The sequence below is a fragment of the Amyelois transitella genome, chromosome 3 (genome assembly GCF_032362555.1).
Source record: "Amyelois transitella isolate CPQ chromosome 3, ilAmyTran1.1, whole genome shotgun sequence".
Lineage (NCBI taxonomy): Eukaryota > Metazoa > Arthropoda > Insecta > Lepidoptera > Pyralidae > Amyelois > Amyelois transitella.
In genome coordinates this window covers 11,275,623-11,292,024 of record NC_083506.1, presented here as the reverse complement: position 1 = coordinate 11,292,024, position 16,402 = coordinate 11,275,623, and the positions used below count along the sequence as shown (strand labels likewise).

The 16,402-nt window shown below is 35.5% G+C and overlaps 1 protein-coding gene across 2 annotated transcripts in view; it reads left to right on the top strand.

The window, feature by feature from the left end:
* Positions 1-16,402, top strand: part of LOC106129804 (neurogenic protein big brain) — a 74,363-nt gene that overhangs the window by 31,242 nt on the left and 26,719 nt on the right. The window lies entirely within an intron of this gene.

Here is a 16,402-nt window from a genome sequence, read left to right as displayed (position 1 = left end):
CGCTAAAGTAAGATTTATAATAAGTCTATAAAAGCGATAACTAGATTCTAAAGTGGTTTATGGGTGTAACAAATTAGTGTTAGAGCGCGCTCTAACCCTACTTTACCCCCGAATTGGGCACAATTTTATATTACTTAAGGTTGTATAATGACGGTATACAAGAGTTATGGTAATTGGCTAAGAGGTACAATTAGTGCTATAAGAAAGTTATTATAGCGGTAACAGGATCTCTTAGCGATACAAGAGGGGTAAATAAGCGTCAACTGACTCCTTAAGCGGTACAGTAGAGATACAAAGGCGTTAATTATATTTTCAAGCGCTAAAAGGGAGGTAAATAGGTGTTTTGTAACGGTCTGAACGCTATTCAAGATAATTAAACTAATTTTGTGATCTAATAATAAATAATTTTATTTTCAATGGCTATAAGTTTACGACTAATGATTTTTATATTAAACAAAAAAAAGTGATATTGTATGGTGAGAAATGAAAGCATATTTTTGCTGCGAAGGGAAGTACACTGTGAATATGTTACATATTTATTGGCAAATAATTCGAGCGCCCGATGTATGTTGTCTATTTACTGAAAACTTTTCCACGTATTTACAACAATTTTTGTTTATTTTGGTTGCGACGCCATTGTCAAAAACAAGTAGTCAATATAAGAAATACAGTAGTGACCTTAAGCGCTATTACTTTACCTTTAGTCACAAAAAAGTAACAATAGACGCTATAGGATCTGTTATAGCGAAAAATTATACTCCTATTTGACTTAAGGTAATGCAAGAGAGTTTTGTATAACTTCAAGCATTTGGTTCTATATAAGATTAAATAAACACTATTGTAATGCTGGTAGCGCTTATTAACGCTATTGTGCAACTTTAGGTTCTTGTAAAGAGTTTATTATCACCTGCATAGCACTTTTGGAGGTAGTAGCTAATTCTTATTCTTATTTAGATCTTAGAGTTCTAAGATTCACTTAAAGCTATAACACAAAATGCTGTGCATGTACAACAGTGTTAAGATTTGCCATAATACATCCATAACCTTTAAGCTCGCCTAATTGTCGCGCTTGTAACTCTGTATTATAAGTAGAAGTGATATACGTTACTTGGTACGCCACTTTATCGCCAATAGTCATAAGTGTTGCTACTGTAATGCCTTTGTAGCCCACTAAGTAACAAAATAAGCTCTTATCGTCGCCTAAATGTTTGTTGGGCTGTAGGTTTCCTATTTTTGGATATACTCGGGGCAAAAACATCCGAACTTTATGTCTTTGCTTTATAAATACGGCGCGTGGCAAGTTTATAATGCCTCTGACTATACACACTCGTAACAGCTCCTTGGAGCTGGGTCTTGGGCCCAGCTAATTAATCCATCGGTCCACACTTCCCTCCCTGAGTCCCTAGGGACCTCAGCCTACACTCCAACTGAATTAACTTTACCTCGTCTTTGGCTAGGGAATAATGTTAACACTACCTACTGTAATTAAATTAATTTATTGAAAAACCAAGTTCTGATGGCAACTTCATCCGTGTGAATTGCCTTTAATTTTTCACAATAGGTTTCCTCTAGAATTTCAAAACAAAATATTTTATTCTGGTGAAGACTTTATTGACAACTTGCACTAGAAATAACATGCACAAACTATATCTTTTGCTTTGATACAAGACCAGCATAAGAAAATTGCAGGTAATGAAAAATTTTAAGTTATTTATAAAAATCTTTGTAGGTATATTAAGGAAACTGTTATGAGGGCCATAAAACAAAATTTCAGGTCGTAATTGACTTTGATGTGATAAATGACAGAGCGGCTGGGAACATTTTTTATGAACATTCTAAAATATTCGATTAGCAATGACTCTGAAATTTTATGAAGGTCAAGATGGTAAAATATTTGGATTAATTTTTGACGACGCAAAGTAATAGGATACGTACGCACTTACTTGCCCAAAATGGTAATATTAATATTACGACTTTATTTATCATCTTTCTGGAATTAGACTTGTCCTGCTGTCGCGTCCTTATCTCTCTGGGTTAGTAGCTACTTGTGACCACGATCGTGGAGCGGGTCAGTCAGGTTTTTAAACGAAGCGTACTCTAGTCTGGTCCCTGCATCATTGCGGGAGAAATCAATTCTATATTGGATCATACATAGTTACACATCTTGCCTGTATGGGCACAGCAGGTTTCTTCATGATGTATTCTCTCATCGTAAGAGTGTCGGTTAGGTTAGGAATCAAACTGAACGATAAGTTTTTTTAGTATTCTACCATCGACGCTTTACGACATTATTTATGTCTTAGCAATATTCCGAAATCGCCGCCCCATAGACAGCCGGTGCCTTAATTTTTCTTCCCAACGAAGGCAATTAAGTGGAAAAATGTATTTCTGGCAATAACATAGTAATAGTCTCACGGGTCATGAGCTGAATGTTTGATATCGCGGCTCCGACGATACGACATAACGCCAAAACAAAAATAAAGCTGAAAGGGTGAAAATCGTGAACCTTATGATCATCATCTGAAGATTGACGGCCTCTGTGGCTCAGCGGTACTACGCTTGTCTGTGACACCGGAGGTCCCGGGTTCGAATCCCGGTCAGGGCATGATGAGAAAAGAACTTTTTCTGATTGTCCTGGGTCTTGGATGTTTATCTATATAAGTATTTATTATAAAATATAGTATCGTTGAGTTAGTATCTCGTAACACAAGTTTAGAACTTACTTCGAGGCTAACTCAATCAGTGTAATTTGTCCCGTATATATTTATTTATTTATATTTATTGAATTTTTTTAAAAGATGTGCTTGTAACTAGTGTAAGTAAGAATAAAATTATAACCTACCAACAACAGAACGTGGTATTTAAATTTATGGTCCTTTATACTTCAATAGGTTACTTCGTAGATTTGAGCGGGCACTGACGTCATTTTATACTTCTTTAAATACAAATACTTTATTTGCTATAAATGCGGTACAATTATAGGTGTTACAAAGCATATACATTTCGCGCATTTAACCAACCATGGCATGCAAAATTACAGAAAATTAAATTAAATGAAAATTAAATTTGAGCGGGCTCTGACGTCATTTTATACTTCTTTAAATACAAATACTTTATTTGCTATAAATGCGGTACAATTATAGGTGTTACAAAGCATATACATTTCGCGCATTTAACCAGTCATGGCATGCAAATATACAGAAAATTTAAATTGAATGAAAATTAAAATTGAAATGAAAATTAAAATTATTTTACTATATCAGCTTTCAGGAGCTACATTTATCTCTCTACTCTCTCTATTTGGTGTCACAGTCAAGTTCAGTAAAACTGTTATTTGCGAACGAGCGAGATACATTATTCAGCGAACGACGCCGGGCGACAGATTATAATTAATTATTCACGTCAAAAAGTCGCCTAATGATGTTTCAAACGCGCTAAGGAGAATATCAGATGAAACTGATACTGCTACGATATTTTTTTAATCCGAGCTATTATTTGGCGCTTTTGTGATTTTCTGCACATAATTCATTTAACGTGAACGTGGCCATTCAGTCTTTTCAAGACTGTTGGCTCTGTCTGCCCCGCAAGGGATATAGACGTGACCATATATGTAATTCATTTAAGTACCCAGGTCATAACCCCGGTCTTTTTTTTATTAAGTAGATATTTTATAACTTACACTTAATCTTAAAAAAGAATAGATACTTGTGTCACAGATGTAACTTTTAAATTTACAAAAAGATGCTTAGTATAAAAGGAATGATCTTTTTACGCACGGACGTGTGCCACTAGACAATATCTATTGCTGTAATACGTACTTCCATACTGGTTTGGTAGTGAAGAAAATGCATTGTCTTTGCAAGCTGCTTCACCTTTTCCACGGTTTGTATAAAATAACTAGCTGTGCCTGCAATTTTGTCCGCGTGGAATGGTTATTTTGGGCATCATTGAAGCCCTCGAGGATGAATAATTTTCCCCGTTTTTTTTTCACACTCTCCATTATGTCTTTGCTTCTTATAGTTCCAGCGTGATGTTATATAGCCTAAAGCCTTCCTCGATAAATGGTCTATTTAACGCAAAATTTTTCAATTCGAACCAGAAGTTCCTGAGATTTGCGCGTTCAAACAAACTCCTTAGCTTTCTAATCTAAGTAGAAGTATAGATGAAGAGAAAATCTTACAAGTTTGGCATGTATAAGATATGCGTGTGTGTGCTTACCTTTAAGAAAACATAAATCTGTGAGTTGATAAAACAATAGGATCCGAGTAGAAACTATGCATATAACATATTTCGCCAACATAACAATATGCATGAACTAGCCCCAAACTGAAGTTTCAGCTAACTTCCCTTTGTCTTTCACAGATGGTGTGTTGTGTATGCCGTCTGAATAATTTACGATCTATAAGGTTCGGCTCGAAGTTAGCTCGCATCGGATATTATTCTGTAATCAGTATATGATTTAATTATGACGGTGTAACACGATGACAACTAGAACTAACTTCGTGATTCCATTTGTCGAATACGTTTAGTTTATAGGCGTATGAATGTAGTTGTATTTGCACTAGTATAGAATTCGGAAAATAGACTTTTGAAGTTTTACACGAAAGGCTTTTAATAAATTGTGATAAAGAAATATAAGCAGGACACGCCTGTGCTACAAATTATATTTATTGTTTTATTTAATTACCATTAAAAATAATTTGAATTTTGGACATAAATAGACATCATAAATTTTTATGAGGGAAATATGAAAACAATTATCTGTATTACTATCAAATTATAGCTAACATACTTTTGCCACAGAAGTTTTGAACGTCCAAATTATATAAAAATTTAACAACTTAGGTACCTGACTGTTCACATAATGCATTTGGTAAAAGGCGGACATCTTTTCCTTTCCCCAATCAATGTTGAAATCGAAACAATCGTCAGGGGGCTGATCAATAAATCTATTGATTGGTAAAAGTCGCCTAAGGAATAGGCTTATGAACTTGGGATTCTTCTTTAAGGCGATAGGCTAGCACTATATCACTATTTGAATCTCAATTCTATCATTAAGCCTAACAGCTGAACGTGGCCATCAGTCTTTCAAGAGTGCTATTTCTGTCTACCCCACAAGGGATATAGACATGATTATATGAATTTATATGAATATAACATACTCGTATGTTCCAGAGTGCAGTTATAAAACCGACATTCCCAAAGCGCAGATATTTTATTGCAACAAAAAACGCATCATTTTATCTGCAGCGTATTGGACAAACCAGTTCATATAATTATGTTTCACACGCGACTACGCACCTGGTATTTATCGTGACTCACTTGTATAAGACTTTTATAAAGCTCTCTTTCAGAGCCAAACGGAGAATATCACTTCTCCGTTTGGCTCATATGGTGAATTCATTGTAGTGTAACATTGTATTTCTCCTTGTTATTAAAAACCACAAAAAGTATAAGGAACTTAATCTTGAATCTTTGAAAGAAATAAATAAATTAAATAAAAATTTATTAATACTTAGTTTCCTAACAACTAGAAAGGAAATGACACAGATAAAAGTAGTGACAAGTCCGCATGCTCCACAATCAATAACCCTCAGCCTAGCTAGGAACCTATGTTTAATTCCCTAACTACTCGTATAATACGTATATGTTTCAGGAATCTGCAAAAATATTCAGCAGTGAAATGTCACTAACTCACCTTAACATTACATTAACGTGTAATTCCATACATTTTTAATTATTTGTCTTAAAGTATACCAACGTACCGCATAATACCGGTAACAAATAATTACGTCTTATTTCGCCATTTGGGTTCGCTCGGACTTGCGATAATCGTCATAATACTCGTATCTCGGGTACAGTCTCGTGTTAGCTCGTAATAATGTAGGTACACACTGCACTAAGTGTGTAATAGCAATAGAGTGAGAAGCTAATTTACAAATTGACTGAGTGCGCCAGATGCTTACAGCAAATTATGAAAATAAAACAATAAAAAGAAATTTCTTCATCGTCTAGGGGAATTGATCTTAGTCGCACCCGGGCTCCTCTCCAGAGAAGTGAGGGCGCGACAGGGACTAACACTTACCCCCGTAGCGGCACGCGCGACGCCGTTTTTATCGCGCGTAAAACTATCGCTTTATATTATGACCTGAAATGGGACATGTATCATCGGACAACAAAAAAACGATTGAAGTAATTCTACTACAGAACAACTTTTCTTCATAACAAGACAATCCTTCGGCCATTGACTAGTCTTATGTACTGAGGCTTTAAGGATCCCATTTGCAGACTAGGTCACTGAGAGCTCTCATTTAATCATGGAAAGATAGGAACAGGGATACGTGTATTGCGTCCAATCTCACAAGGAGGATGTTAAGAGATTAAACGAACCTTGTGAATTGGAGAAGATTACTGAGAGATGAAAATACTACATCGTAAGATCCATGTGTATCTTAAAGCAACCAATAGAAAAAGCTTCGCGAGTAAGAGAGACGCGAACGAGTCTTACATTCTGTACATAAATAAATTCACGTTCTTTCCCGAAAGTTGGGTTGAGGTTATATCTTTCTACTTTGAAACATAGAAATCTCAGATTTCTGTGATTTGAATCCAATGCTTAAGAATGAACTTCGTGCCAAACAAACAATAAGAAACACGTGAGTTTTCTGAGAAAGCTATAACCCAGTGCCAGTATTTCCCTATTAGGTATTTTGTGAACAATAAACTAAATTTCCATTCATCAATATTCACTTTCCCCGGCAGTTTGAAGCCTCGTAACTAGGATAGCGTCCCAGGACACTCGCCTCAAAAGGCTTTCATCCCGGCCCATTCACGCCACTTCAGGAACTGGCACACTTTTACAGTTTTAATTTCCGCACCGGTTTCAAATCGTGCAATCAGCGGATTTTTATTATAATGGCCTTTAAATTTCGGTTCATTTGATATATCATTTTCTTAATCATTAAAAATTACTTTCAGTATCTGTACTTAACTAGACAAAAGACCCTTGATTTACTCGGGGACGTCCTGGTCGACGAAAGGACGGATCAGGGTAATCCTAAATTGTCTTAATTAACGAGCTTGCATATAGTGATGAATTTAAATGGTAATGGAAAGATTTTATGTATCATTTGTACTCTTGTAAAACTTAAACAATTTGAAGAACGCTTCAACTTTGATGAAACTTCTTGTTCCTGCTTGCGAGTGGGTGTCTAAGGAAAATATCACCCTTCCATACAAATCAAGTGTTCTACTTACGTATACTTACGATGAGAGTAACACAGGCATCCGACTTCGGAAGCCCGTCTTGCACGAAGCTTAAGAATATCACTGAAAATTAAAAGTATAGTGAAAGTTTTGTTATTCATCAACGCTTTATAAATAGAAGTTGTTTAACTTGTGGCGACATATGCAAACGTCAGATGCCATCAATCAACACAGTGAGATTATGACGCGTTCAGCCAATAGCAGCAAAGTGTCCGTTGCGACATCTCAAACGTCACACGCCATCAGCCAATCACAGCGCGTATGCTAAATCGCGATATTAAATATTGCCTGGATTGAAGCATACTACTTCCGACTCAACAGCGTGAGTTGGAGCTGCAGTTCCCCACAGATAACAAATAGCCTGGCGAAAGATCTTTCTACGGTGACGGTCGACCCCGATACTTTGTCCACTAAGAACTGCACAAATTTCAGCAAAATAAATATTTTATTTTCTTCATTATTATTCGTGCCCATTAAATAGCCCAAAGCAAACAAACTAACATCATATCTCCACAACTTTTCTAGGGACACCAAAACTATATTGGATCAAGATTCCCTACACATTCAGATTCTTTGACTAAGCAGCTTTCCTCACTATGTTTTCCCTCGCCGTTTTTCATCGGTTAACGGTAAAACCAAAAAGATTTATTAGTACTTATAACATGGCCGTGGTAGGCTTTGAACCTATGCAGCTACCATCATTTTTAATCAAACATCTCAAAGGGAATACATAAACAGTAGGTATACATAATATTCCTTCGTCAGTGGGAGGTTAGTTTAAGATTTAAGCTGAAACTATATAATAAATTCATTCATTCATATAATCACGTCTACATCTATTCTTTGCGGGATAAACAGAGCCAGCAGTCTTGAAAAACAGATAGGCCACATTCAGGTGTTAGGCTCAGTGATAGAATTGAGAGGAATAGTGACAGATTGCTAGCCTATCGCCTAAAAGAAAAATCCCATGTTTATAAGCCTATTAAATTTGTACATATTTGTCTTCCCAGACGCAGAAACAAATAATTCTAATTTCACCTATCACTTATACCACAGAAATATTATTAAAGTACTTAATTATATAACATATAGCCCAGTCACCTGTTAGTGACAGCATTAAACATACAAATCAGAATTCTCTCAGTTGAAGCAAAGAGCTCTATTTAAGGGTGGAATGGGTTGAATTGTAAACATTTATTATATAAACTTGTGCCGTGTGGTTCCCGGCACCAATACAAAAAGAATAGGACCACTCCATCTCTTTCTCATGGATGTTGTAAAAGGCGACTAACGGATAGACCTATATACTTGTTTTATCTACCCCGCAAGAGATAAAGACGTGACTATATGTATGCATGTTGAACTATACACCGCTCGAAGATATTAATATGTGTAGGCGGTTCTTAAATGTGAATAGGTAATGTTAAATATATTGAATGTATAAAAAAAATTTGAATGTCCGTGCTTTACAACATCTCTGAATAGGCATTGAATTGAATACAATCCATCGCAAAGAAGCAGACGATCATTTCTTATCATATACGCTCTATTTGTTGTTCTACAAGAGTGTTGTGCCGTGTATCATCGATAAAAAAAATGACGCCATAATGTTTCAATTGCATACCTACGTATTCTTAATTAATTCTTAGGTAGGATGTCACCAAATCTAGATAAGTATAGGCTTAACATTGTGAAGAAGAAGTATAGGACATTTGAAAAATATATATCGATATTTCTGAGATTCGCGCGGAAACCTGTCACAGTAACGTCATTTGCATGGAAAATGAAATTTCACGGAAGCAAACGCGTTCAAAGCTTTGTGTCATGGATTTGTCGGATTCGCGCAATAATATGCAAATGTATGAGCTATTATACATGACAGCTATTGTATCCCATTATCATTTTCGATGGCACTACAATCTAATTCTATGCAAATGACAGTGATATAAAATTATACACAGGCAATTAGCAGCGCAGCACAATCAATTGGCTGTCAATTCCAACTAATGTACGGTTTAATAACTAGCTTTTGCCAGATACTCTGTTTGTTTTAAAAACTTTGACTATTGCATAGGAAACTTATTTTTATTATCTATCAAGGGGTTGGCTTTACCGATGAGCTGACATAAAGAGAGTTATGAATATGAATGAAGCTAAAAATAAGTATAAAAATATAATATAAAGTATGTACTGGAAGTGTACAGTAATATAATGTAGGGACTGTTGCAAGTAAAAAAACACACTCAGTCTTCCCCTTCGCAAAAGCTTGATTTCATGTAGGTATATTGGTATCAAGGTATTGAAACTTGAAGTAAAATCTGTTTATCGATATGTGAGATTTTAGAATAGAAGTTAACATCACTATGCAATCCCTTCCACTATAGGCTTATCCAAACATCTGCCTCGTTGTCGGCGCATCGCGGAAAATAAGGAATGCTAATACTCAATGTGATTCAATAAGAGTTCATAGAAGGAAAAAAGGTTATTTATTTAATCGCTATTGAGAAAATAGATTTTTATATCACAATAGGTAAAAATAATTGTAAAAGCATTCATCACCCTCCTGGCGCTTGTTCAGGTTGCATCCTCACTTCTGGAGATGACCCTGAATCCTGTCTAACCTTCACGACCATGTCCTTACACAGTTTTGATTATGGTTAGGAACGGTATAGTATACCTTTAGCTGTCTGAATGTGCAGATTTCTACCGATAGGTATTTCCCTTATAGTAAGAATTCAGATGGTTAAGAATCAAAAAATGTGACAATTTTCGCATCGGATACCTTAACCAGTCGATCGCCAATGCTCTAATTACGTCTAAATACCTAATCCTAAAATCTAAATAATTCCAATTTTAGTAAAAAAGGAAATGGCAATAAATACCCGTTAGGTGTAATTTTTTCTTCAATCTAAAGACAGTTTAATGTGCGTAATCCTTACAAATCGTTAAGGGCCGTGGTTTCCGTTCATTAGAATTCATTATTAGATCCCTTCCGTAATAAGCGGTATCTTCAGATCGGGCATGCCCATAGACCTTTAAACTGAAACAGAATGAACTTTAGCTGGTAGTTACTGTCTTTTTGAGTGAGGCTTCACTTGGATAGGTTTGAAATTAATGAAGTTCATGAAAATTGGGTCATTGAAAATACAATTGATGATGCAGGCACTAAAGAAATATTTTTATTATAATAATTTCGATAGGTTGTTTGTACTTGTATAATAATTGATTGATTAATTTAAAGAAGTAGAATTTAGGTTACCTTAGAATTTTGTGGGTGATATTTATATTACCTCCCGTATACCCTCTATCTCCGTCTATTTATTGTAAGTCTGTGGGATTATTACAGGTTTTACCCTTGCCGCTCTAAAATTAGAAATCCTTCGGAATGACGTAAAAGGGCCATCAGCTGCAAGCCGTGATGCGGAAAAAAATTGACAAAAAACGACAGAAGGGTCTCTGCAGCCAATTATGTTGCGAGGCTTAACTTTTGAAGAATCGTAAATATTTTGTCAGTTTACCATATTTTTCGAGAAATACAATGGCATTTTAATCTGTGTCCTCTTCGCGTCTTCACAGTTGCACGGTCTACTGTCGCGCTTTGGTCTTTGTTAGTACTTTGTTTTCCACAAATCTAGTTCAAACAAACTTCACTAAAGGTGTAAATTCCGTCGATAGGTGACAAACTATTTTCAGACTTTTTTAAATTGTAATGTAAAGAACAGTAATTCCTAGAAGCCTATACTATGTATGTTTATGTTACTGGCCACTCATGAAAGTAATATTAAACATACACCGAACAGTCACTAAAAGTGATACTTATATGTTAGTAATGTAATACAATACGGGTCGTAGAGATTGTGAGGAAAAGTCCGCCGTCCGTTTGATAAGGAGACCGCTTTTATCTGATCTTTCTGTCAAAGGCACATGAAGCGTATGGAGGTCGGTTTCTACGGTCTATGACCTCCTTACTATCGATATCTTTTTACGAAATAATTGTAAAGATAAAAAAATACTAAGAAGAAATATAAAGATCATTAGAACATGTTTTCTAAATATCACAAGCATATAGTATGACTGCCTGGCTATATATGACTTTACAACCAGATGTTAATTTGTTTTTTGTTCGTCAATAACTCACAGATTTAGAAATATTATAGGTATAATATTTCTATCTATCACTACATATTACCTATATATAAAGTCCCCCTATCTTCTCTGTCTATATGTATGCGCTTATTTTGGAAACTTGTGGATGAATTTTGTTCCTGTTCGAAATGTTGGATAGAGGTTTTGAGGAATATTTATATCTCTAAACACTACCCGCTCCTTTTTATATAGGTAAATCATGCAACTTCTTGCAACATTTACAAAACTCTCTCAGACAAGTAAGAGCTAAACGTATTTTTAAAAATATTTATTTGTGTCGAGTGGGTATTTTCATCAAAAAAGAAATTGTAAAAGATTTAAGAGTTTTGTAACCTAGATTTCGTTACATCCATCAATCAATACCACTTACATTGGACGGATAACACATAAAGCTGTTATGACCTGATATCCGGGATTTGTTGTTCCACCTAGTCCATACTCGTAACCGTATTAATATCTTAAAAAGAAAAATATAAAATTAGTTAAGAAGTATTTTTTTTACCAAATAAACTCAAAACTATTGGATCTATTTTGTATAAAATTTGGAACAGAGTTTGAGGAGTAACGTAAGATCTATGTAAATATTATTTCACATGAGCTTGCCTTTGGGCATAATCAAGTCATTTTTAAATTATGTGTTGTGGTTAGATTTCTCAGAATCAGGCTGTGCGCGATTTCGTTAGTCATTCTTTTTTTGCCGTGTGGTTCCCGGCACTTAAGAACAGAACTACTCCATATTTTTCCCATGGATGTCGTGAAAGGCGACTAAGGAATAGGCGTATAAAATTAAGATTCCTCTTGTAGGCGATGAGTTAGCAACTTGTCACTATTTGACTATCTATTGCATCATAAAGCCATACAGCTGAAAGTGGCCTTTCATTCTTTTTAAGACTGTTAGTTCTGTCTTCCCCGCAAGAGATAAAGCCGTGACTATATGTGTGTATAAATGCATATAGTCATAATATACATAAATTCACGCCTCTTTCCCAAAGGGGTACCTATGCAGGGACTACATCTTTTACGTTTTCCAGAACGTCTCCGCGATTTGATCAAGGTACTTTATCATCATTTTTGATAATTTGCTATTTATATCTGCTATATATAGTTTTGAAAAGCTGGTTAAAAAAATGGCTGTATGATCTGTGGTAATCTTTATAGAGGCAATGTAGCCGGCTTAATGGGCACGCCTGAAGGGCATCCTCTCTTTGAAAATCGATATTACAATCTATAGGAAGACTGATATGTACTACGTTAAGAAATACATCAAAATTATCTCTATTGTTTTAAGTTTTAATGCCTACTATATACATTTCATTCATTCAATAGTACATACATATGGTCACGTCTATATCCTTTGCGGGGTAGATAGAGCCAACAGTCTTGAAAAGACTGGCCACGTTCAGCTATTTGGCTTAGTGATAAAATTGAGATTTAAATAGTGGCAGGTTGCTAGCCCATAGCCTAAAAATAATCCCAAGTTCGTAAGCCTATCCCTTAGTCGCCTTTTACGACATCCATGGGAATAAGATGGAGTGGTCCTATTCTTTTTTTATTGGTGCCGGGAACCACACGCCACACTTCAATAGTACATAGTACATAATTTTAATAAACAATGAGTCCTAAAAAACAAGCCCTCAGCAGAAATTGCCTTTGAAAATAACGTGAACAACGTAAAGTGTCCTTGAACGTCGTAAGGGATTAAATTTGCCAATTACCATAAAATAAACATAAAGCACAAGTTTGGAGTGTGATAAGGCTGTAGAAGGCAGGCTTCCGTCCTGAGGCGGTGTCCTACAAAACGCGCAATATATCACAAACTTGAAAGACTTAAAAGTTCAACGCTTGCAGCTTTTTGTGGACTTAAGAGTGGGGATAAAATGCCCGGGGGTTGAAATATTGTTTTTTTTTAATTTATTTTACAGACGACAACTCTCAAAATTTTAGTATGGTAATGTGTGAATGACGTTAGTTTTTTCTTTGCCAATCCTCGAAACTGTAAATATACAAATAGAATCGTGACAACATATGTTTATGTCAATAACATCCGAAACCACCAAAATTTTGATCATTTGGTCCACGTAAATAGGCATACATAAAATCACGTCAATATCCCTTGCGGGGTAACCAGAGCCAACTGTTTCGATAAGACCTATAGAGCCACGTTCAGCTGTTTGGCTTAATGATGGAATTTTGTTTTAAATAGTGACAGGTTGCAAGCACATCGCCTAAAAGAAGAATCTCATCTTGATGAGCCTATCCCTTCGTCGCCTTTAACGTGATCCATGGGAACGAGATGAAGTCCTATTCTTTTTTTTAACTTTTAATGCTACTGTTTCTGATAACGGTCACTATTATTAGTATTTCGTATCTTGCCATTTAACTTCAATTAACGTAATTAACTTTAGTACGTTTACTGTGCGTTTTGTTTGCCGTAAATTATAGGGATCGTGCATCATCTGTTTGTTTCTCAACCATACTAGTTACCCATGTCTACAGTACGTAGCAACAAGCGAGCAAAATTCATACTACAGGGATGTATTTGGGTCAGTTTGTTTGACCTCAGTGCGCTAATTCAGTTTCGAGTTAGTCAAACCTCTAAAGTTAAACTCCGTATATGGCGGCGCTAGTGTGTGGCGTTCATTAAATTAAAACTTCGGCTTCCACCTATAATTGCATATTTGGAGCTTGTCAAAGCAAATTTAGGTTGAGCTCTATTGAGTGAAGTACATATTTGTTTCATAAAATAACGGTGTAGAAACTTTTGATTTAGTTCGGTCTTTATTGTGAAAGGATTCTAATGTCACACATTCTTGGCTAGGTACTTACTTAATACATACAATATAAAGATATCTAAATTTTTTTATGCTCCCTTACAAAGTCTCTCTCTCTCTCTCTCTCACCTTTTTTTTTGCGTGTTCCCGTTGCATCTTCCACCGCAATACTTGGGATCCGGGCATGAAGGAGCATAAGAAAGTATTTGTGTCGACATCTCACGACAGCCAATAACGCAACGCTATCAGTCAATAACAGCGAAGAGTCTAGTCGTGCAAAGATTTCACGGATTGGAGCATATATACAACCTCCGATAGACATCGTGGGAGCCTCGGTTTCCCAGGCACAACATCTAGCCTAGCGGAAGATCTTCCCTTTGGTGGCGGTCGAGTCGAAACATCACTCCAGCTACATATCTGTTAGTGACCCATGCCTGACAAAGCTTTCTATATTTTCATTGCTTAATATTAATAATAATAACTTTGTTTTATTCATCACGATATTTTTTATTGTACAAACAAAATTCAAGAATAAACAAAACAGTACGGCCCGCAGCAATTCTTACAATGTTAAAAACACAACAACGAACGTTTTGAATACATTTTAACATTCAGATTTATAAAGCCAACCAACCTACTTGTTCAGATGAATTTATTCTCATCGAGATTTACGCTCAATGTCTTTTTTTTCAAGATTGCCTTCAGTTTGTTGTCATTTTAATTCCTGTGGTGAGACGATACGCCCCTGGGCGCCATTTTGTATTTTGTCCCGCTGTTGTTAAGTAAGAAATATTTCGTTGCAAAGCTAATTTATGTTATGTCTGGTAGTACCGCGTGATTCCCGGCACCAATACAAATAATAATGGGACCACTCCATCTCTTTCCCATGGATGTCGTAAAAGGCGACTTAAATACTTGGAATTCTTTTTTAGGCGATGGGCTAGCAACCTGTCAGTCAGTCTTTTCAAGACTGTTGGCTCTGTCCACCCCGCAAGGGAATAAGACGTGATTATATGTATATACGTATGTATTTATGATACTACGGTTTAATTTTTAAACTGTCTTTATCTAAGTCATTTTATTATTATCTTAAAATTAATGCCAAATTTAAGAACATCAATACGAGTAGGTACAACAAGGTGACCAATTAATACGAGTATAACAAAATTATTGAAAACTGATATCAGCTTAACTAAAGTTTCAGGGAAATCCTCACTATTGCGTAACTATAAACCTTATGTTGTGTGTGAGGATTTCCAGGAAAGTTTGCGATATTAAGGAAAGGCAGTCAAAGTATAGATAAATATTATTTATATATTTAAACTTTATTGTACAAAATACAAATACGAGTACATAGCACAATTGACGGACTTAATGCTAGAAGCATTATCTACCAGTCAACCATTGGGTCTGACAATGAACTTTATGTGGGGTCAAACTAATAAATATATTTATACCTACACAAAATATAAAATAACATAAATAGAATAAAATTTTATTAGGTATCATATGAAGTAGATCGTTAACTAGGTAGGTACTTTATCCAAAAACATGTTTCACTAACCTTTAGACGAAAAAAAATAAATAAACACGTCTGACCTCTCGTATCTCCTTGTCCGTATACCCGTTTGATTCATGAACGTATTTTAGTTTTAAATGACCAACATTAACTTTCCAAAAAGGAAAACATCATGAATATGGTTTGGTCAGAATTTCCATAATATCAAGTCATGCGTGTAATGGGATGGATACATACCTACATATTATATGGACATAGTAAGTATATGTAGGCACAAGATGTTTTTTTTAATAACAGCTAAATGTTTTATGTATCAATCTGGTCTTCAGAAGTACATAGATACATACATATAGTCACGTCTATATCCTTGGCGGGGTAGACAGAGCCAACATTTTGAAAAGACTGATAGGCCACGTTCAGCTTTTTGGCTTGATGATAGAATTGAGATTCAAATAGTGACAGGTTTATAAACCTATCTCTTAGTCGCCTTTTACGACTTCCATAGGAAAGACAAGGAGTGGTCCTATTCTTTTTTTAATGAAGAAAATGCTGCAGTTTATTTTTTTACCGCTTCTTCGGCACTGCCGCTTTAGAAGCGGGAATAAACTTAGTTTTAAGTAAGTTATTTGACGTCAACTAATGTTGTGAAACCAAAAGATATGATTATAAAGTGATGTTGAAATGTACCATAATAATGAAT